This window comes from Musca domestica, unplaced genomic scaffold, assembly GCF_030504385.1.
Source record: "Musca domestica strain aabys unplaced genomic scaffold, Musca_domestica.polishedcontigs.V.1.1 31, whole genome shotgun sequence".
NCBI lineage: Eukaryota > Metazoa > Arthropoda > Insecta > Diptera > Muscidae > Musca > Musca domestica.
Window position 1 is genome coordinate 4,428,884 of NW_026712309.1, and position 23,156 is coordinate 4,452,039.

The 23,156-nt window shown below is 34.9% G+C and overlaps 1 protein-coding gene across 4 annotated transcripts in view; it reads right to left on the reverse strand.

Moving 5' to 3' along the window:
- LOC101891740 (putative fatty acyl-CoA reductase CG5065) overlaps positions 1–23,156 on the reverse strand; it is a 123,425-nt gene that overhangs the window by 78,949 nt on the left and 21,320 nt on the right. Inside the window, exons 1-2 of one of the 4 annotated variants that reach the window (XM_059125077.1) lie at positions 2,566–2,724; positions 1,527–1,708 (exon numbers count right to left, since the gene is read on the reverse strand). The exons of 2 other annotated variants lie outside the window; for them this stretch is intronic. The gene's annotated coding sequence lies outside the window, so the exon portion shown is untranslated. Of the gene's footprint in view, positions 1–1,526; positions 2,725–23,156 lie in introns of those variants that run through there. One more of the 4 variants, XM_059125076.1, reaches the window with a different exon arrangement.

Genomic DNA, 23,156 nt, shown 5'->3' on the forward strand with positions numbered 1-23,156 from the left:
AATAAAAATATTGTGATGTCTGTAATTCCAAGAGAATAGGACTATTACATCACGTTTTATAAGAGTTATAATTGTTCAAAATGTTGACACTTTGTGGGGGAGGTACGTGATGGAGTGGACCTATATTGTCCTTTTTTCACATGACCTAGCATTGTACAAATATTAGGTTTTGCAAAGTTGGAGCGGAATCGGATTATCCTTCTCCTTTCCGTGCAGTACAATATTTTTTTGGAAATTTCGACAGGTACAAGAAGAAGTGGATTGATATTGCCCATCTCCGAACTGGATCTAAGTTTGATAATAATATTGCGATATACCAAGTTTGGACCTTCGAGAATTATCATGGACCTCGCAAGATCGACTCAAAATGTCCTGAAACGGATTTTGTCCAAAGAGACCTAGAATCTAAAACCGTTATTTCGGTGAGTCACGTTTTGGCCGTATCAAATGATATATACCCTCCCTAGCCATTTGGCTGAGTTTATAAATATCAGAGGTTGAGAGAAGGATTTAAAATAATTTCATCTTTCCGTGATATAATTATTTAAATCACCATTTCAAATTGATTCCTGATATACACATTTATTAGAAGTTTTACAAAACATTCTGCCACTGACGCATTTGATTTATATCACAAGGTCATTCATCAATCGGCCACAAATTGGAGAGGAAAATTTTGGTTTGGGATTTAATGAGGCTATCCGTGACACATGGAGGCAATTAAACGTCCAATCTCTTGTTTTTTTTTTTTAATTGTCATAAAAATTGAGAGTAATTGAGATTTTCAGTCAGGTATTTTGTTGGTTTTTTGGGCAGGTATTGCTGAAGAACAAATCGTTAAAAATATAAATAAAATAAATGTCAGTCAGCGATCAGCTTGGCAATGAATCTGCTCGAAGTGATTTATTTTTTTATTGACCAAATGACATTGACTATTTCCAAGAAAAAAAAAAAAAACTATGACAACAAATGATTCTGTGGCTGTAAATTGGGGCTAGAGTAAGTCTTGCTCTCTCGGTCGCTCTCCCTCTCTCTCTCTCTCTCTCTCTCCGCTGTTGGTGGTGAGGTGATCTTTAAGTTTAGTTTTAAGTGGTAATTAAGTGTGTTGGTATTTATCCTTGTCAATTTGATGATGGGAAGGAGTTAAAAAGAAGACCTTGCATTGTTACACGTGTGTGTAGGTTTGTGTGCTGGCCAGTATTGCGGAAATACCCAGGGTTGCAGTTGACCATGTAAATCAATCATTAAATTATTTTTATTTTTTAGTGGTTTTGGAAGAAACCCATATTTTTGGTTGGTCTCAGTTGCTTCGCTGCACTGCGAGACTGCACAAATGAAAGCAAACATCTAGGCATGCGCAGCAGCAGCGCCAGCACCAGCACATAGCGGCTACAACAACTTGGCTGACCTACTTCCGTTAAACGGTTAATTTTTTCGTCAGGGGTTTCGTCTTGGCAGAGTTTATAAATAACCAATATCTTGCTATTGTAGTTGTTGTCTTTTTTGTTTAATAAATATTCACTTACTTCGACTTTTCAATACTGCAGATGTTTTTTTTTTTGTGTAAATCAAATCGTTTAGAAATCCAACATTGTCACTTTCTTAGAATTTTAAATTGACGTTCTCTTTCGTTTGGAATATTGATTTTTTTATTTTATTTTTTCTTTTTTTTTTGGAATTTCGTTTTGCTTTTTGGCTTTCGTTTTCACTGAAAAAAGAATCACGGATAGATTGATTGAATTTTTTTTCGAATTTTATATCAATTTTTTTCGAATAAATATTTTTTATTTTTTGGAATTTTTCTGAGACGTGTTTCTGCTGTTTCACATTACAAAAAAAAAAACACAAAAACAAATTCTCGTCGAGGGAAAGAAATTTCTCCGTAACACACGACAACACAATCAGCTCACAGACCGAAAGAAAGAAGGAGGAGAAGGAAAAAAACAAACAAAGCTTCAGATCGTCGAAATACTTGTTGAACGCGCATAGTTTTTATAAATACTGGTCGTTGGTCGCTGCTGGTCGTCAATCGGATCGTAAGACCAAAAAATTTCACTTTCTCATGCTTTTTCGTTATTGTTGTTGCTGGTGTCGTCTACCTTCAAACATACACTTTTCATTGAAATCCCAGAAAAGAAGAGCTGAAGACGGCAAAGAAGAGGATGATGATGATGAAGACAGTGATGATGTTGATGTTGAAACCGACTCTGACAACAATAAACGCTCGCTTGATTGCTTGCTTAACGCAAACACAGGGCCTGAGCACGACGGCCACGGCGCGCGATGCCAACAAAAGGGTTTCGTGCGTGGAGGGGGCGGGAGCGGCCAGGTGGTGGGGCGATGGTCCACCACAGTTGTATCAAAAAACAACTACAAAATAGCGTAAAGAAATTTCAACGATTAGCTTTGTGCGTTCGACGCATTCGAAAGTATAATTTTTAGACTTTCGTTCGATTTGTTTTTTATTTTTCGATTTTTGATTTTGATTTTTTCGCGTTCGATGACGGCATGCGTTTTCTTTACAGTAATAACACAACAATAACAAAAAAAGAAAGAGAGAACTACATTTATCAAACCGAAACTATGAGCCAACTTCTTCTTTCTTCTTCACAAATTTTCTCGTTTTTCTGTCTTTTTCTTATTATGAAAATAACGTCGGACCGCAAAAGACGGAAAGGAAAATAAAACAAACAAATGTCGATGAAGAAGCGTTTCAAAAGCCGGTCAAAATCCAACTAAACCATTTTCATTATTGTAGAAATATTTTTGTTCATTATAACGTTAATAATGTCGGACGGTGACGTTGGTGTTGGCGTCGACTGCAGCCGTATCTGCAGCACCGGCCGCCATGCGAGTCGTGGCTTAAAGTAAAAGTCAAAGAAAGCCAACCAACCAATCATTCAAAGAAGTCAGTGTGCGCATGCGCAAAGAGTTTTGGTTCAATGTAACGCCAAACATACACACACACACATAAAGCTACGAGCATGAAGCTACCGCTGCTGCCAGCAGACATGGAACAGGTACCACCAGTGCCACCACCACCTCTTTCATAAAGTCTCCACTGCACTTGATCGATCAAAACAAGTGTGGCAGCACAGCACAGCATTGGGGAGCGAGTAAAAGTGGCAATGTACTCCCAATTCAAGGTCTCTGAAAAACTACTACCAACAACAAGAAGAAACACAATAAAAATAACAAAGCAGAGAACTGTAAAACGGGAGGAAAATGGCAAACAGCTGGAAAAATCCAGAAAAATGTTGCAATTTTTATGGATTTTCTGCTTTGGTTATTATCGTATAAAACTTGAAGCATATCTGTTGGAAATTCCAGTTGGAAAATTTAGAAATGGGGTTGTTGGCAATGGAGATGGCTTGGTTTGATACCAAATATTTAGGTAATGAGCAGCTGACTAACTGGTCAACATATAATTAAGGCCGAAAAGTAACGGTTATATATAGGATATTGAATTTTTTGGTATGAAGGTGCGCCATAAGATGGTTTTAAGAAAAATTCGGAAAATATTCCTTGAAGGAAATAAAATATATAAAAAACTCTTTATTTAAATATTTATTTCTAAGAGAACTGATATTTTTGATAATATTTCGATGTAGCGATGTCTGAGAAGATAATAAGTAAAAAAGCAGCTAAGTTCGGCCGGACCGAGCTTTTAATATCCTCCACGATTTGGAAGGAACTTGATAAATTTCAAAAAAATCCGGAAACTACCACTTAAATGAAAACGGTTAAATGGAGACTATACGAAGACGTGGATCTGCTTACTAATTTTTTGTCATAGGTTGTAGTACTCATTACGAACTTCAAATAACAAATTTGAAACAATTTCCGCTAGAATCATCAAAATACCGAATATTGGAATGTACCGATACATGGGAGATATACGAAAACGTGAACCTACACACGATTTTTTTTTTTGTCATAGGCTGTAGTACCCTTTAAGAACTTTAAATACGAAATTTGTTATAATTCCGGTGAATAATGTCGCACAAATCATAAAAATACCGAGTATTGGGAGGTACAGTCATATGGGAGCTTTACAAAGACGTGGAACTGCAAGCTATTTTTTTCCATAGGTTGTAGTAACCATTAAGATCTCCCAATACGAAATTGAAACGATTCCGGTGAATAATGTTGCTTAAATCATCAAAATACCGAATATGGGGAGGTGGACCTGCATACAAAATGTTTTGTCATAGGCTGAAGTACCCACTACGAACTTTAAATGTGAAATTTGAAATAATTCCGGTAATACTGTCGCTTAAATAATAAAAATACCGAATATTGGGAGGATTTTCAAAATAAAGAAAGTAAAAATATTGACTCTTTTAAAGTTTTATTTTTTCCTATTTTAAGAAATGTTTTTTCGAAGAACGTAAATATGGTTTTTGAACGATCTTTTCAAGGACCTGCGGAGGAATAAACCAAGATTTGTAGTGACATTTTTTATGGTCCAGCAGAAAAATAAATATGGATTTTAAAGAATAATTTTTCAAGGATCAGCAGAGCAATAACCGAAGAAGACAAATATAATTGTTTCAAAGATCAGTAGAGCAAATATTGCCTAATTTTACTGGATTTTTTGTGAAGATCCGCCAAAGCATAATCAAACAGTTTGAAAGCAATAATCGGTAATTTTTGGGGATTTTAAAGCAAAAATCTTGAGCATAAGGAGTTTTTTTAAGGAGTCACATAGCAGCAAATGTGGATTTAAAACAAGCTAAGATTTTTTAGGATTTTTTCGATAACCTGGACTCTTACAGAAACAATACGGATATTTAGAATTTTTAAGAACTAAGAAGAACTATTTAAGAACTGACAAAGTCATAAACATTGATTTTCAGGAATTCTTTGAAAGCCTATCAACGTAGTTTCTTGGAAATTTTTTTCTGGATGTTCAATGGGGATTCTCTTAAGGACTATCAACTTGGGGTTCATAATCAAAGTGGTTTTGAAGAACTCTCAACGAGAATATATTATTTAAGGACTGTCAAGGATTCCTTTAAAGACTATGAAAGCGTTTTCTAAAGTTTCTTTTGAGGACTATAAACGTATATAAGAAAATTTACAGCATATTCACAAAAGACTGCTAAATTTGCCAAAAATTAGATTTTTTTATAAATCAAATCTAATGATATTTTTCTATGGCACATATTTACCATACACATGTCTTTTGTTTAGAGACTCACATTGAAATTCGATATAGAATATTTCGTCCTTTAAGACTTTCCCCAAAACATGAAGTATTAAGGGAGATTTGAACTCGGATTGGATACTCGCTGAATTAATACTAAAAAACTGAAAATGCAATCAAAAAAGGGAATATTTTCTTTTTTTGCACATTTATGCATTTTTTTGTTAATAGAATGGTAATGGAGGTTTCTTTAGTGATTTCTAGTAATATTTGATTAAAAATATTCTTTCTTTAACATCATCTTTCTATGCTGATGGATTGTTAGAGATTTTTACACAAACTTAAAGTACGGCTTTAACCCTTAAATTCATTTTTAATATTTATGAATTCCTAGCATTTAGGTAAGATTTAAGCTATTGCCGTCTTCAAGGTCCTATAATAGAGTTTTGATAAAATTATAAGAAGAGTTTTTAACCATTTTGACTTGATTGAGGGTTAAAATGCCCCACCAAATATTTTTCGTATTTTTAACTACAATATTGTAGAAGAGTGGAAATTTGCCTCCTCTATTTAGGTTTCTTCTCTTTCTAGCTCCACTATCATAATTTGCTTTTTTTGTCGCCCAGTGTTATTTTCATATGTCATACGATGTCACCAAATAGTTGAAAAATATTTCAATTCGTTATACCCTAAATTACACTTTTGTGCAGGGCATTACTTTACACTTTATTCATATTTAAGTTTTTCTTTTATCCCAAAGGATAATCGTAAAATGATTACCTTATGTACCAAAAATTCGTCAAAATCTTTCGTTTGAAGTCTACCGGCATATCTAAAGCCAACATCTTCATATCTCAACTTCAGATACCAACAGTGACCTTAATATCTTATTTCAGGATTTTAGCTTTAGTTATTTAGTTTCGTACAGTTATAGTACATATTTCCAAAACTACCTCCATATCTCAATTATATATACCAACAGAAACCTCAATATTAAATTTGATTATTTCAGCCCTATCCCTTCGCCTAATTCCAAATGTAGAACCAATTGGGACTTTTTGTACAAATATAGGACGCATTTCTTAACCACCGCAAATTCTAACACAGATACTATCATTAATCTAAATATCAAATTTCAGAACTCTCTATTCCTTCACCCAATACGATATATAGTCCACATAAACAGCGATCCTAATGCCAAATGTGGAACTATATAGTACTTTTTGTACTCTTGTAGTACACATTTCCAAACCCACCCCTTTATCACAAAAATACCCAAACATAGGGACCCAAATACACAATTTTAAAAATTTCAACTTCATCCGATCACCGTAAACCAAACTGTTCCAAATTCAGTACCATTTAATACCGTGTGCCCACTTAGTACACATTTCCAAAACCACCTTCATCACATATCAATCATACTTTCCAACCTTGATTCTCATATTTTAAAGTTTAGTACCATTTTAGAACTTTTCATAACCTTAAAGTTCAAAAATCCAAAAACGCTTTAGCACATCTATCCTCTCCTTCAACGACTCTCATTCCAAATTTCAATTTGAGCTTTTCTAATAGCAAGTATCAATTTTTAGTTCTTTTCGTCATGATTTTAGCTTCAGCCAGTTTCAGTTTCGTATAAGCGTTGATTTTCGATCAATCACTCAGTCAGTTAAAGAAAATTGGTTAAGATACAGTTATAGTTTTCATATATATGTTTCATCGGAGTTGGTATTTCATCCGATTTGATATTTAAGCCGACCAACAATGATTTACGTTGCAAAGTGTCTTATACATCCTAGAAACACATTTGCCAAATTTCTTCCAGATCGTCTTAAAGTGGGATATTGGTGCTATACACATCCGTTTTGAAGTCCATTGTGCACTAAATGTGAATTTAGCCTGGAAGCAATTACGTCAAATTTGGTATAGTATCGGTTCAGATATAGATATAAGTCCGATATATCTGTTTTTTTTTATTTGTTACACTCATAACCACAAAGTATTTCGATTTAAGAACCTTTTATTGGAAGTAACCTTATTTGGCTTCTTATTTTCGGTTGTATTAATTTTAATGCCCGACAACGAATTTCTTTACATACCGGATTAATTTTTTGATTTGACTTAATTTTTCTCCAGATCAACACTTTTTGAATAGTTATACCCTTTAGAACTGAAGACGATTTGAAGGAATACAAAAGTGCGTTGCGCAACTTCTAATCTGCTCTACTTATAGTCTCGTGTTCCGCAACAAGCGACATTGGCCCCGTCCATCCGCATTTAAACGAAACATAATCATAACATAATTAAAAATCGCACTTAACATTCGGTTGACAAATTATGCTGACCTACATAAAAACTTGTAATTGATCCATAAACCTCTTTTCCGCATCACCTGGCTACTGGCTGGCTGGCCTACTAGCCATTAAAGTCTCCAAAAAAATACAAACAAATACTCCACCACACACATGCCAACACACAAAATGTAAAGAGCCACGTACAGAAACAAAAAACAACAAAGTCGACGGCAGTAAGACATGGAAAACAAAAAACCAACAACAACTATGACACACTCCAATTTTCAATTTTCCTTGCATTCCCACAACTCTCCCGAACCAGCCAAGCGAGTGCTCCTCAATGTCATGGCTACCAAAAAATAACAACAAAATAGCTTCATTTCTATGCAGAGCAGTAACTGTCTGAAATGCCGACTGCCGAATCAGCCATGGGTTTGGTGTGAGCGCGGTCTAAAGTCTATCGCATTTCACATTTCTCGACGCCCGATGTCGACCGACTTTAGAATGAAAACGAATGAAAAGCCAAAAAGAAAAATCTAAGCTGGATGCAAACGTTGACGCTGCAGTAAGCCGACTCGCGTTTATGGCCGAAGCGTAGATTGCTGCTGCTGTAGCTGCTCGCTTTGTAACGGTATCATCCATAGCGAGCGTTTTCATTATGTATGCAACAACGTTTTGGTTGACAGTTTGGTTATTTGTTGTTTAATAGTCTTAACGTGTTCGAAATGCATTATCATTGTTGTTGTGGTTGTTGGAGGCGTTGCTACTGCTGCATGGGGATCCAACATTACCATTGTCAGTGTCTACTGTCTTTAATGTTACTTCTGTCAATGTTATGTTGCTGCACAGTGGGACGAAACCAAACAATGAGAAGTAGTATGTGCCTAAAGGGATTGAAATTGTGGTCCCGAATTCCATTGAACATTTCGTGACAGTTGACTTAAATTTCCGACGGATGAAGCTGGAATTTTGAAATTTTGTATTGGAGTCCCCAATATATTTAGTATAATTTGGTATTGGAGGAAAAGATACGGGTGGTTTGGAGGAGATTTGGAAAATGTGTACTATAATTGTACAAAATGGTACTAGATTTGGTATTGGGTGAAGGGATTGAGATAAAATTCTGAAATTTGGTATTTAGATTACTTATGGTATATGTGTTTGAGATTTGGTGGTGGCTTGGAAATGCGTCCTATATTTGTACGAAAAGTACTAAACAATACTATATTCGGTACAATTTGGTATTGGGTGAGCAGATAGTGCTTGAAATCTAAAATTTGGTATTAGGGTCGATTTTCATGCGTAGCCTGGACATAAGGAGGTGGTTTCAGAAAACTACTACAAGTGCACGGAAAGTACTAAATAGCATTATTTGGTATGGGATGAAGGGATAGATATAAAACCTAAAATTTGATATTAAGATTACTTTTGGTATCTGTAGTGGAAATTAGGAGGTGGGTTCGGAAATGGGAAATATATTTGTACTAAATTTGATATTGGGCAAAGGGATAGAGCTGGAATTAGGAATTGAAATACGGAGGTGGTTTTCGTGTTTGAGATTTGACGGTGGTTTGGAAATGCATCCTTTATTTGTACGAAAAGCACTAAATGGTACTAAAATTGGTCTTGGACTCTTAAAATTTGATATGGATATCGATTGGTGTCTGTGGTAAGGAGCTGGGTTTGGATAAGCGCACTATAATTGTACTAAATGGTACTAAATTTGGTAATGGTGGAATTAAAGAGCTAAAATCTTTGAATTTGATATTCGGTTCACCGTTGGTATCTGATGTTGGTATATGGAAATTGTTTTGAAAAGGCGTACTTTAACTGTACGAAAAGAACTAAATAGTACCAAATTTGGTATTAGGTAAAGGGATAGAGCTGGAATCTCGAAATTTGATATAAATGTCCCTGTTTGTGTTTGTGGCTAGGGTATTTAGGTGGTTTTGGAAATGTGTACTAAAATAATGAGAAAAGTACCAAGTGGTACGAAACTGCAACAAAGTCAAACGCCATGATTTTTACATTTTTTTTTTTTAATTTTATTGAATGAAAGCAAAAAATGTCGAAAATAGCTTCAAATTTTAGAAAATGTTTAGATTTGTTCGAATTGGTCACCTTTGGCACGAATTATGACCTTCAAACAGCCAATGAAACCGTCACACGCTGCCTGAACGTTGCTCTGCGGTATTTTGGCCCAATCCCGGCAAAGCACTTGCTTGAGGTGATCGACACTCTGGTATTTTTTAGTGCCAACATTGCTTTCCAAAATACTCCAGACACAATAGTCCAACGGATTGGTATTCAGAGATTTTGGTGGCAATGAATCGAGGAACCTCATTTTGTAATCATTCTTTGGTGGCGCGTGCTGAGTTCGATGGTGTTAAGTCCTGTTGGAATGTCCAAGGTCTGCGGTCAAAATGTTTGCGTGCCCAAGGCTTTAATACACCCTCCAGAATATTTTCGCGATAATATTCGGCATTAATTCTGATGCCACGGTCGATTAATACGAGCGGAGAGCGACCATCGGTGGTTATGGCGGCCACACCATCATCATGGCCGACGCTCGAGTTCTGGTGGCCAACCGAAGGTGCAAATTTTCAGCTGACCTCTTTGGTAAGTAAACGTGATCATTTTGTTTGTTTACAAAATGCTGGAGAACAAATGGTTTCTCATCGGAGGAAACAAATTCTGCAGTTTACCACTTTCGGCCAAGCGAAGCAACTCTTTAGCTCTTTTGAGTCTATTTTCTTTCTGCTTCCGTGTCGTTGTAAGTTATTGCACTTTTTGGAATTTCAATGGCTTTACCCCGAGCTTATTTTTCAATATCTGCCGAATGGAATATTGTGATATGTTCAGTTAACGAGCCATTTTTCGGCCACTGCGACGGGGGTTTCGATTAAGTCGCTTCTTTACTTTTCGAACCATTTCTGCTGATGTTACTGATTTCTTCCGACCACTTCCTTGACGTCGGGCTACGCTACCAGTATCACGATAACGAGAGACACAATAGATTTATTCACATTTAAATGCTGGAGTGCTCTAACGATAGCTACTTGTGGTTTTCCACCCAAATATAAAGAAATCACACTATCACGCTTGAATTCCATCACGAATAAATTTGTGTCTGGAAAATTCTCATCAAAATGCTTTTGTACGCTTGTAAACTATATAATGAGCTGTCACTGGAATAATTTTAACAGCTGTCGGACGAGTGACTTAGAGATGACAACAGTCTGAAGTTAGTTGCAGTTGTTTCATCTCACCATGTATCCTGTATTTACAACGATTCGGGAGTTATATCTAAAATATTTTTTTTTTTGTTTCCGGATTTTATAAAGGCCCCAAAATTGAAAAAGGACACTATCGGCTCGTCCAGTTTCAAAGACCCATATCTCTGAGTGAAACAAAGATAATAACACATATTGTAGCATTTTGCCCCAATTGACTTTCTAGATGTTAAAAAATCGGGGTCCAAAAATCAATAATTTTGATATAATTCCCGAACAGTTTTAAATAACCACTTGATGAACAGGTATTTTCATTAGATTTCAAATATATTAACTATATCGGTTTAGTAGATCCGGATCTAACCCAGGTCTTGGACCTTTATAGTACGTTTATATATATGAGGGTTAACCCACTGGATTTGGATTTAAATTGTCATATCCATTACTTTTACTTCAAATAAATCCTCTCAAAGTAGGTTAACCCTACAAAAAGTTCTAACGTAAACATGGCATTACTTGGACTTTTAGGTACAATGTCCAGGTATCCAGGTCCGTCCCCCAAGAAAATACTTTACCGAAGAAAATACTTTACAAATATCTACCCCTGAAACAAATTTCAACAAAATCCAAGAGTTCATAAAAAAAAAACTTTAGTTTTAAGAGTGTTCGAATATCCTCAGTTACCTCCATCATTTGTATAAATGCATGAACTTTGATCCGCTTGCCTACACGTGTACATACCTGCAAAGAAAACAATATTTTATTTATTATTAAACAATTATGTACAAATCGAAAACAACTTATTTAAACTATTCATTAACGTGTCTGGATAAAACTATATTTGCTAATAATTTAAAAAATACAATTTATTCAATTATTAAAACGTCCTACGCATCCTCACTCGGAAGATGTTAACTATGGTAATTAAAAGACAAGGTAAAACCTTTCTGTCCCCTCAACCCACTGTTCGCTGAGATTTCAGTTGCAACCAAAAGCCGCTGCCTCAGCAGTCGCAACATGGCAGAGCATCAACCATGGATATTTGGCCGAATGACGGTTGGCTGGTTGGTTGGTTGCTTCAATGGATGGCTGGATGGTTGGCTGGATGCACGCACATCTAGGCATGTATGCAAGCCGTAAGTGAGTGTGTGTGTGTATGTGTCACGTACTCACATACACGTAGTGAAAATGTACACTTGTTTTATGTGAATGCATCATGTCTGTCGGTCTGTCCGTCTGTCTGTCTGACGACTGGCTATGTGTTTGAATAGTCGCTGAAGTTCAATGACATTCAGTGGATTTTCAGACATTCATACATGTTCAGTTGGTTAGCTAGTTGAATGAGTGACTGACGGACTGACTAGCTGGCTGTCTGACTGACTGACACTATGGGCCATAAAGTGTTATGATCAAGCTACCAAAGTTAATGAAGAAGGAATGTTAAAAATCACCATCACCTTGAACAGAGAGTCATTTCATACATGTCTGATGTAATACAAATACAAATACACATATCTGTACATGGTGTGTACATATGTTTGTGTGTTGATGCGTTTTTGGTTGAACATTGCATTGTCTTATGTTTTAGTTTATTGTCTTTGGTGGGCACTCTGTCTAAGGTTAGAGGTCAAAGGTTTTGTTTATGAACAAATGTGTGTGCGTTTGATAGAATTTAGAGAGGAAATCCCTCACACGAGTTGGCAAGGCGTTGTATGGACAGACGTCCTTACACCCGTGGTCATATGGCTACAGAGTTTATATCCTTTGATAGTCCCAGCATATCTGTCTGGTACACAAGATAATTTCAAAGAAAGTGTACGATTCGTGGAAACTTTGGCATTATAATATTTTCGTCATACTTAGATCGAGTCTGAGTTTCCCTTATTGTACCCCCTTAAATGATAACATTTGTTTGACCCTCTATGGAGTAGGTTCCGAAGGAATGGCCCATAAAGATAAAACAAGTTAAAAAGTATCAGTTGATTTTGCCGATAGATGTATACACTCAGCCATTGTTCGATTATTTAAATATGTTTTGACTTCTGTTATGATTATGCAAACTGTTGACCCAAAATTGTCTATTTCGTATCGGACCTAAATAAATACGATATAAATATGGAGTTACTTGGTAACAGGTTGGTAACTACCTTTACTTTACATGAAATATATGATAATTTTTAGAAAATGTTAACATGTGCGCGAGGTACCAGGTAAAGTCGACCGAAGTATTCCATTTTCATGCTTCATCTGATATATATAAAACAAGTAAGCAAAGACTATATTCGTGCGAGGCCGACCATGTAATACCCCACAACACTACAATATGTTAGAAGCCCCCTCATGTCCAAATCCATTTTGGAAGATTTCGCTTTTGAAATTATGTCACGGAGCACTGCCCAGATTTTACCCTTAGCATTTAGACCTGGGACATGTTCCCAATATTTATGCACTCCGTCGTGCTGTTGGTTTTTGTGGTCCATTTTACGGCTAAATATAATCCAATGGTCATCCAAAATGTCAGATTTCTTCCCTGTGTTTAACTATCTTCTCAGTCATGTCGATTGGCTTCAATTGTGTGATCAGGAATTTTTTCTGTTTTTGGTTCATTTGAACCACAATATAGTTTGCGATCACATCTAAAAGCAAGACGCCCCTCTACATCTCCAAATTTAGACTCATATATATGATTTGCTTATCTGTCATATTTGGCAATATTCGTCAACGAAATCAGCACAAAAAAGCCAGAAGTTTGCCTATTGTGTATTTCGAATATCGCCGGTAAGTAATGTTGGTATTTGTCTTAAATTCTAACTTCACGCGGGATTTCGTGTCCTTTGGTTTCTATTTGTGACCTTTATAACGGCTGCAAAATCAGGAACATTTTTAGTTGCTGGTTCATTTCAACCCCTAAATATATTGCGGACATCTTTAAAAACAATAGGCATAGCCCTTCTGAGCCTAACCCTACCCTTGTGAAAATTTTCGTGAGGATCAAACGATAATTGCAATCTGTATATAATAATCCCAACCTGTGTTGTTGTAAATGTTATGGTCTATTCCACCCACTAAATATTACCCGATGACCATCAAAATTAGAAATTGGAAGGCTACTGTCCAGCCCAAAGCTCTAGCCCCACTTCCGCTTCGATTGGTCTATAATTGTGACCTGTAGAGCAACTGCAAAATCCGGAAAATTTTCAGTTTTTGGTCCATTCCAACCTAAATATATATTATGCGATCATCTCCAAAAGAAATAGGTTTCTGTTCTGACCTCAACCCTACCTACATTCTAAATTTCGTGAAGATCGGGCCATAATTGCGACCTGTAGAGTGATTACAAATTAACATGGACAGACGGACGGACAGACATACATAGCTAGATCGACTCATCTCGGCGAGATAGGAAGATCCATATATACTTTCCTATGTGAGAAACCAATATTTCGAGGTGTTACATAATTTTGTCCCAATCAAACTTATAATACCCACAACACATTGTGTTGTAGGGTATAAATATTGGAATGGACAAAATTACTAAAAATGTAAAATTTATATCCAATTTTCGTCGAAATCATAAATTCCATATTCATCTCAGGTTTGTGGTTGAGAGAAGTATTTAGACATAGCAATTTGTAATGAAACCCTGACTTGTTTCGCAAGTTATGTCAGATAAAAGGTTTAAAATTGTGACCCTTTGTGGGTGAGGTACCAGAAGAGGTTCGCAGATATATATCAACGTTACAACATATCATGTGTTAGCAAAAATGTTTGTGTGTGTGAAATTTGAAGAGAGTTAGATGCTTATTTCGCTTTCTTTGAGCGTTCTGTTTTTCAAAATCTTGAACCCTATGTGGGGGAGGTATCAGAAGAAATGGTTCGACCTCTTCCATCTTTATAACAGATATTGAGATGATGGAAATATTGATATGTATAAAGGCTGAATGGAATCGGATGTTATTTTCGCGTTTTATGAAATGTTGACCCTGTTGTAGGGGAGGTAACAGAAGGTTTAGACCCATATATCCCATTTTCACAGCATATCTTGTCTAAGTAGAGATATGAAGAGAACCGGATGCTTTATGATCGTTTTGGTTATTCAAAACTTTGACTCTTTGAGGGAAAGGTACCAGGAGGAATGGTCCGATCTCTACCATTTTTTATAACAGATCTTGTGCCAATGGAAATATTGAGATGTGCCAAGTCTGAATGGAATCGAATGGCAATTTCGCGTTTTATGAGCTTCATGGTAATTAAAAATGTTACCCCTTTGGGGGGGAGGTACCAGAAAGAGTAGGTCGATATCTATCAACTTCACTCCAAGTCTTGTGCTAGTAAAAATATTGGAATGTGTGAAATTTGAAAAGAATTGGATGCTTATTTCGCATTTTATAGGAGTTATAATAATTTAAAATTGTCGTCCTTTGGAGGGAGGTACTTAATTGAGTGGATCGATATTTTCCGCACCCGACGAAACACTGATGTGAATACTAGAATTTGCAAAGTAGGGGCAAAATCGAATTATCCTTTCTCTTTCTGTGCAGTAAAATAGTTTTTTGAAAATTTTAACTTTGTGTGGGGGGTACCAGAAGGAGAGGACCAATATATCCCATCTCCACAACAGATCTTGTGTTAGCAAAAATGTTTGTATGTGTGAAATATAAAGAGAACCAGATGCATATTTCGGATTTTATAAACTTTTCGGTTATTCAAAACAATGGCCCTTTGTGGGGAATGGTCCAATCTTTATCATCTTTATAACAGATACTGTGTCGATCAAATGTGCCAAACCTAAATGGAATCGGATGATAATTTCGCGTTTTATGAGATTAATGGATATTCAAAATTTCGACCTTTTGTGGGGGAGGTGCCAGAAGGGTCGGACCGATATTTCATATTAACACCAGACCTTGGGTTGATAAAAATATTGGGATGTGTGAAATTTGAAGACAATCGGACACTTACATCACATTTTATAAATTTTATAATTACTCAAAATTTTGACCCTTTGTGGTGAAGATACTTGATGAAGTGAACCGATATTGTCCATTTTCGCACCTGACCTAGCACTGAAGCAAAAATTAGGATTTGCAAAGTTGGAGCAAAATGGAATTATCCTTTCTATAAAAATTTTTATTTGAAAATTTCAACATTTTGCGGGGAAGTTCGGGAAGGAGTGGACCGATATTGTAGACATCACAATTCGAAGTCTAAGTTTGACAATAATTTTACGATGTGCCAAGTTTGAACCAAATCGAATACTCCCTTCGAGAGTTATCGTGCGCAACAGCCATACGGACGGTCGGCTCCAAATGCCCTGGAACGGATTTGACTCAACGAGACCTAGGCACGTTTGGGCCGTATTAAATGATACATGCCCTCTCTTGCAATATGGGTAAGGGCATAATAACCGAAACAGCCAAACCCATGTTATCATCTAATTTGGTTGGAAATTGTGACAGAAAGCTTCAAAATATCAAAAATCGGGAGGTCCCGCTGTACGGGGCTCTACCAGTTAGTGGAGCTTTGGAAAATACTTTTTCAGCTAGAGAACAGACCTACCAAGAACCCCAAATACGAAGTTTAAGCTAGATTTGGTTGGAAATTGTGGCAGACATCTTCCAAATTACTGAAAATCTGGAGGTACCGTTATATGGGGGCAATGCCTAAACGTGGACCAACATCACCCATTTTCAATACAAAACAGCCTGTATCTATATATATAAAAGAAAGTTGTGTTAGTTACTACGCTTATAACTTAAGAACCGCTGAACTGACTTTAATAATTCATACAAATTCGGAATTGTCTTCTATCCGAAAAGGATAATATCCAAAAAAATCGCGTAAAATTTGATATATTAACATTTTCATTTTGACTTTTGAAATGTACAATAGTAATGTTTTATTTTGCATGATTTTTTTTCCATTTTGACTTACTTTTTTCTAATGTACATTTGTAGTGTTGTTTTATTTTTGAATTCGAATATTAATACCAATTTATTTAATTGACTTGATTTTTTGAGAACTGAAATTGATGGCGGGTTACATGTGGTGGAGAAACGGAATAGATGATATCGAAATAATTTAACGCGATCACACCAAAGTTAAAATATAATTACTTTTTCAAAATCGCTAAAAAATCACGAAAAAGAGATCTCATTGCAAAAAATCTCAAATCGGGAAAATATCGAAAAAAAAAATTTAAATAGTATTGAATTTTAAAATAAAAGTACATTCTATTGACAAACTTTGTAAGGATCATTAAACAGTTACTGTGAAAAATCCGCAAACAAGTTAAAATTTTTTTCAATTTGTTATTCTTCTTTTGTCAATTTTTTTCAATTTGTATTATCATATTGAATTCAGTTGATTTTTTGTGAACAAAATAAAGAATCATTTTTCACTATATACAATTTTTCACAAAAAAAAAAATAAAAATTAAATAAGTGCGAAATACGATGTTAACTGACATCTACCTTTCAACTCCAGGGCCTACATCGTGCTTCAGTTGGAAGATGCGCACACATTTAAACAAACAAAAATGACCGAAAATAACTAATGGGGCTCATATCAAAGCGTGGACCTACTTCTTTCATGTGACAATAATCCGTCCAATGAGAGCTCAAAATGCAAAAATTTTTGGGAGTACAATCAGTAAAATACAAAATAGAAAGTGTGCAAAATAGTACAGCGAATGGGACTTTTAGTAAGAAAAGGATTTCTATCCTTCCAGAAATTCTTCCCAAACATTCAAGATACCTTAAATTGCTTTAACAGGTCATGTTATCGATCATATATATATAACCATCGTATGATTTAAGCTGTTTTTGGGGCCTTCGCCACTTTCTTTTATTTTTGGCCCTTATTTGGCATCTTTGTTTCTAAGGGGGTAGAGAACCTCTTCGCATAAAATTTTCGTAGTAGGGCCCATATTGGTTTTGACCACATTCATCAATTGATTTGGTTAAAAAATTGTATTTATGCTACCCTTGGATAAGGAACCATCATACAGATAATTGCCACATAGAAATTTATTTAAGTAAAGTCCCCACTTTGGAGTATCCCCAAGTCCACTTTCACATCTAATGTGTAGTCAGAAATGAAAATTTTTATTCTATTGAATTTGTAACCCCCAAGACAATATTGGTTAGGAACGTAGATTTGGGATGTACATCTATATGAAATAAATTCTGAAAACAAGAACAAATTACAAATATAAGAAAGTAGCACGGGACCGAATATTTGTTGAATCGTCATTGAATTATACTATGATGAAAAATATGGACTTTATGGGGTCTCCAACTTACAATTTAAATGACAAATAAAATTAATTCCTATCTTACGGTAATGGGTGTAAAATAGCTATATTTTTGATTTGGCTTCTATTTGTCATATTGGATTATAAGGGGTAGAAGACAGTTTTCAATGTAGGTCGATGTTTCGGAGTAGTGCCCATATAAAGGTACCTCTTGATTTTACCATATTTCAAAGGATGTGGCTAAAAATGTGTATTTGGGGGGTGAAAATCTTACACAAAAATTTCAACATATCTACAAATTTTAGAATTTTCTCCATGTAGTCAAGTCCACCTTTTGGCGGACAAACAGATCGACATGGTTAGTGGGACTTATGAGGACTAAAGCACAATCTAAGGTGTTAATGGGTTTAAAAAAGTAATTATCTTTGGCTATTCTTAAATCATTCAGCCCTCAATTATGAGGTGTACAAAATACAGTAAATTCCAAACTACTGCTCATTTGACTAAAAAATTTTGCTACGAATTGTACCATACTAAAAATTAATTTGATCCTTTACATGGGGATAAGATTGATATATACTTTTTAATAGATTTGTATAGCACATCCACACATTTGAAGCCCACGGCTTAAATATGGATACATATATTTTAAAACTCTTATATCAGTCATATCTGTGAATAATTATGCTTTGACAAATATGCATAATGGACAAAAACTACGGGCCGGCAACGCGGACCGGGCCAGCTAGTATAATATAAAACTTCGTGCCACATTTCAAAGCTTTAGATTAAATAATGTGAACCCTCTGATTTCTACAGACAGACGAACATCGGCAAATGGCCTTATAATTTTATTTTGATCAAGAATACATATACTTTTCGAAATATTTCGAGGTGTTGTAAGCGGAAAGACAAATTTAATATACCCTCCATTGTATAATAATGGGATTACGTTTGGGTACGTATTGATCTATTCATCTATACATATGGTATATGGTCTCAGGGTTTTTCCATGCATCACAAATTAATTTCCACCCATTCTTAATTTTCACCTATTTCTGTCAACAAAAATTTTTCAAACAATTTTTTTCTTATTTTTTTTCTGAGTTTTTACCTTTTAGCATGGAAAATTCCCCCATGCATTTGTTCAATATTTAAAGAATTGTTTTTTTATTAATTGTTTTAGCCAACAGCAGTGTCATGCTATTTTTTTTAAACACAAACACTCTCAAGTGAGGTGGAAAAGTGCTAAACAATTTGCAAAAAAAACAAATCATTTGTAGTTCTGACAAGTTCTGACGTTAAGGAGATATCGGTATTTTACTCTATATTTAATTGTTTTTCAAAGAAATTCTAAATTACCACAAACCCACAAATATTGGATAACTTGTGGTTTTCTGGGAGTGTGCGAATTATTTAAAAAATTCTCTTCGCTATTTTGTTGGATTACAAGAATCTTTTCATTTAATTGTTTAAAATGTAATTAGGCAAATTATGGCCCTTACACCAAACCCGTGTCATTTTCGTTATTTGCCTGTCAATTTTTGTTTAAAAGTAAGTAAATTAATTAAAAAGTAAATTTTACTTTCAATGCCTCAAATATGATAATCTGCTGAATGTGACTTTTGTTCACAAGTTGTGAAAACGGAGAATTAGTTTTGCAATGAAAATTGTTTCAAGTGTAAGTAGTAGAGAATTTTGCACATAGAAATCCTTCTACTGACCTTTCGTTGTTGGAAGAACCTCTAAATTAATGCAATAGAAAAGAAATCTAATAAAAAGTCTTCATGAAAAATATGTCTATGATATCTGTTATTAATAGAAATAATGAATAAAACCATAGGAAGAATCTTCGGCCTCAGCCATTTTTTTCTTTGTAGGGACATGTTTTTGATCCTGACATCGGGATTTTATCTGCAGTAAATAATTTCCAACAATTACGACCTTAAATATAATTTTCTCCGTAGTAAATTAAAAATTCGTACACCTTGAGAAATATATATATATATATATATATATATATATATAGAAACCAGTAAAGAAAGTAGAGCTCCACATAACAATTAAAAGCTTTTATGGGAGAATTCAATCATACACGCTATGATTATAATTAAAATTTAATGTTCGGACTTGTATTGCCTATTTGATATATATGGGAGCTATATCCAAATCTGAACCGATCTTGATAAAATTTGGCAAATATATTTCTGAGCTGTATTTGATATATTTCCCTGAATATCGTTCTTACGGAGTGCATATTACGGCTGCGGGTAACAAATATAAAAAATCGGATGAACAGTATATATGGGAGCTATAGCTATATCTGAATCGGTCTTCACCAAATTTGACATTCTAGCTTCTAGACTCAATTCGGTAGTAAGTGTCAAATTTCATCCCATTTGGGCAAATATAAGTCGATTGGTACACAATAAAACATAAATCGGACGAAGTTATATATGGGAGATATATCCAAATCCGAACAGATCTCGATACAATTTTGCAAAGATATTTCTGAGCTGTATTTGATATATTTCCCCAAATATTGTTGTTACAGAGTGCATATTACGGCTGCGGAGGACTAAAATAACAAATCGGATGAACAATATGTATGGGAGCTATAGCTATATCTGAACCGATTTCGATCAAATTTGGCATACTTATTTTCAGGCCTAATTTGATTGTATTTGCAAAATTCCATACTATTCGGGCTGATATTACACGTTTGGTGCACAATAAAAGGCAAATCGGACGAAGATATATATGGGAGCTATATCTAAAATTTTACCGATTATCTCCAATTTCAATAGGGTTCGTCCTTGGGCCAAACAAAACAAACGTCTGTCTGGCTGGCTGGTGCGCACTATAACTCTCGACGGGAGTATCCGATTTTATCTAAACTTTGTACATCGTAATATTACTGTCAAACTTAGATCGAGATCGGAGATGGTCCACTTCTTCTGGTATCTTCCCTACAAAATGTCAACATTTTCAAAGAAAATAGTTTACTACGCAGAATTCACAGATTTCACAGATTTTTCTCTAACTTTTCAAATCTTAATATTTGCATCATTGCTAGGTCTGGTGCGAAAATGGACAAATCGGTCCCCTCCATCCAGTACTTCCCCCACAAAGGGTCAAAATTTTGAATAATTATAACTCTTATAAAATGTGATGTAAGAGTCCGATTGCCTTCAAATTAAACACATGACAATATTTTTATTTACCTAAGATCCAGTACTTCCCCCACAAAGAGTCAAAATTTTGTTTATTCATGAAGCTCATAAAACACGAAATTAACATCAGATTTCATTCAGACTTCGCACATTTCAGTATTTCAGTCAACACATGATCTGTTTAAATTATGATAAAGAACGGACCATTCCTTCCGGCAAATCTCCCACAAAGGGTCAAAGTTTTGAATAATAAAAACTATCCTAAAATCCTAAATAAGCATCCGGATATCTTTAAATTACACTCATCACAATATTTTTATTTAACTAAAGTTTGGTGTAAAAATGGGATGTATTGGTCCACCCCTTCTGGGGTCACAAAGGGTCAAAATTTTGAGTGTCCATGAAGCTCATATGAAAAAACATAACACTCAAAGAAAGCGAAATAGGCATCCAACTCTCTTCAAATTTCACACTTTCAAATATTTTTACTAACACAGGATCTATTGTGCAAACCCCTTTTGGTACCCAACCCACAAAGAGTCAAAATTTTTAATACTTATATCTGTCATAACTTGTAATTTTACCTGTACCAATATTTTTAACTGTATAAAATGAAGTATGGAAATGGAAAATTGAACCATTCAGGGTCAACAGTTTGAATTATTATAAAACAAATCAAAATATATTTAAGTAATGCATGTCCGTCCGTCTGTCTGTCCATGTATTTTTGTAAACAAAGTGCAGTTCGCATTTATTGTCCAATCCAGATGAAATTTTGCACAAATCATTTGTTTGGCCCAAAGACGAACCCTATTGAAATCCGATTTGCCTTTTTAGTGCACCAAAGGTGTACTATCAGACCAAATAGTATAGAATTTTGCACGTACGACCAAATTAAGCCTGGAAATAAGTGTGCCAAATTTGATCAAAATCAGATATAGCTATAGCTCTCATATATATTTTTCATCCGATTTGTTACAACAACAATATTTGGGGAAATACATCAAATATAGCTCAGAAATACATTTGCTAAATTTTATCGAGATCGGTTCAGATTTGGATATAGCTCCCATATATAGCTTCGTCTGATTTACTTTTTATTGTGCACCAAACGTCTAATATTTGTCCTAATAGGATGGAATTTGGCACATTCGACCGAATAGAGTCTAGAAGCTAGTATGCCAAATATGGTGAAGATCGGTTCGGATATAGCTATAGCTTCCATATATATTGTTCATCCGATTTGTTGTATTTGTTACCCACAGCCGTAATATGCACTCCGTGACAACGATATTCAGGGAAATATATCAAATACAGCTCAGAAATATCATTGCCAAATTGTATCAAGATCGGTTCAGATTTGGATATAGCTTCCATATATATCAAATGGGCAATACAGGTCCGAATTTAAAAGATACAACTGCTTCGGCATATTTAGTCTTTTGAACTTTAAATTTTAATTATAATCGTAGCGTGTATGATTGAATTCTCCCATAAAAACTTTGAATTGTTACGTGGAGCTCTATTAAATTAGCAAAGTGGTGTAGGGTATCATAAAAGATAAAGAAAAATTAAGAAACAATCTCCACAGCTGAGGTCCGAAATTGAAAAAATAACTTTCGAAATAAAACTAGAGCCTTTAATGAAACTGTAATGATTTTTAATTGAAAAATATTGACAAACTTCAGAAGCTGTTGTCTGAAGTCTTTTTAAAGAAGACAAATAATCTAAAACTAGAAATTCAAATGAAAAATTTGTCGAAAATAAAAAAAAATAATTTGGTTCGTAACTTACTCTTTCTAAAATTGAAAAACTAGAAAAAATTGCTTAAAGAACACCCTTAAAATAACTAAATTAACAAACATTTTTAACAAAATTTCTCCCCGTGCAGTTGTTTTTTCTTCACATTATTAAAACTATAACTGCGCCTTTTGCAAGCCTATAAAGAATTTCATATTGTCTTTAATTTTTTTGCTTTGTTGGCAATTATTAAGAAAGTCAATATTGGCCCAATGTCAATATTCAACACTCAAAGTACATTTCTATTGTTTT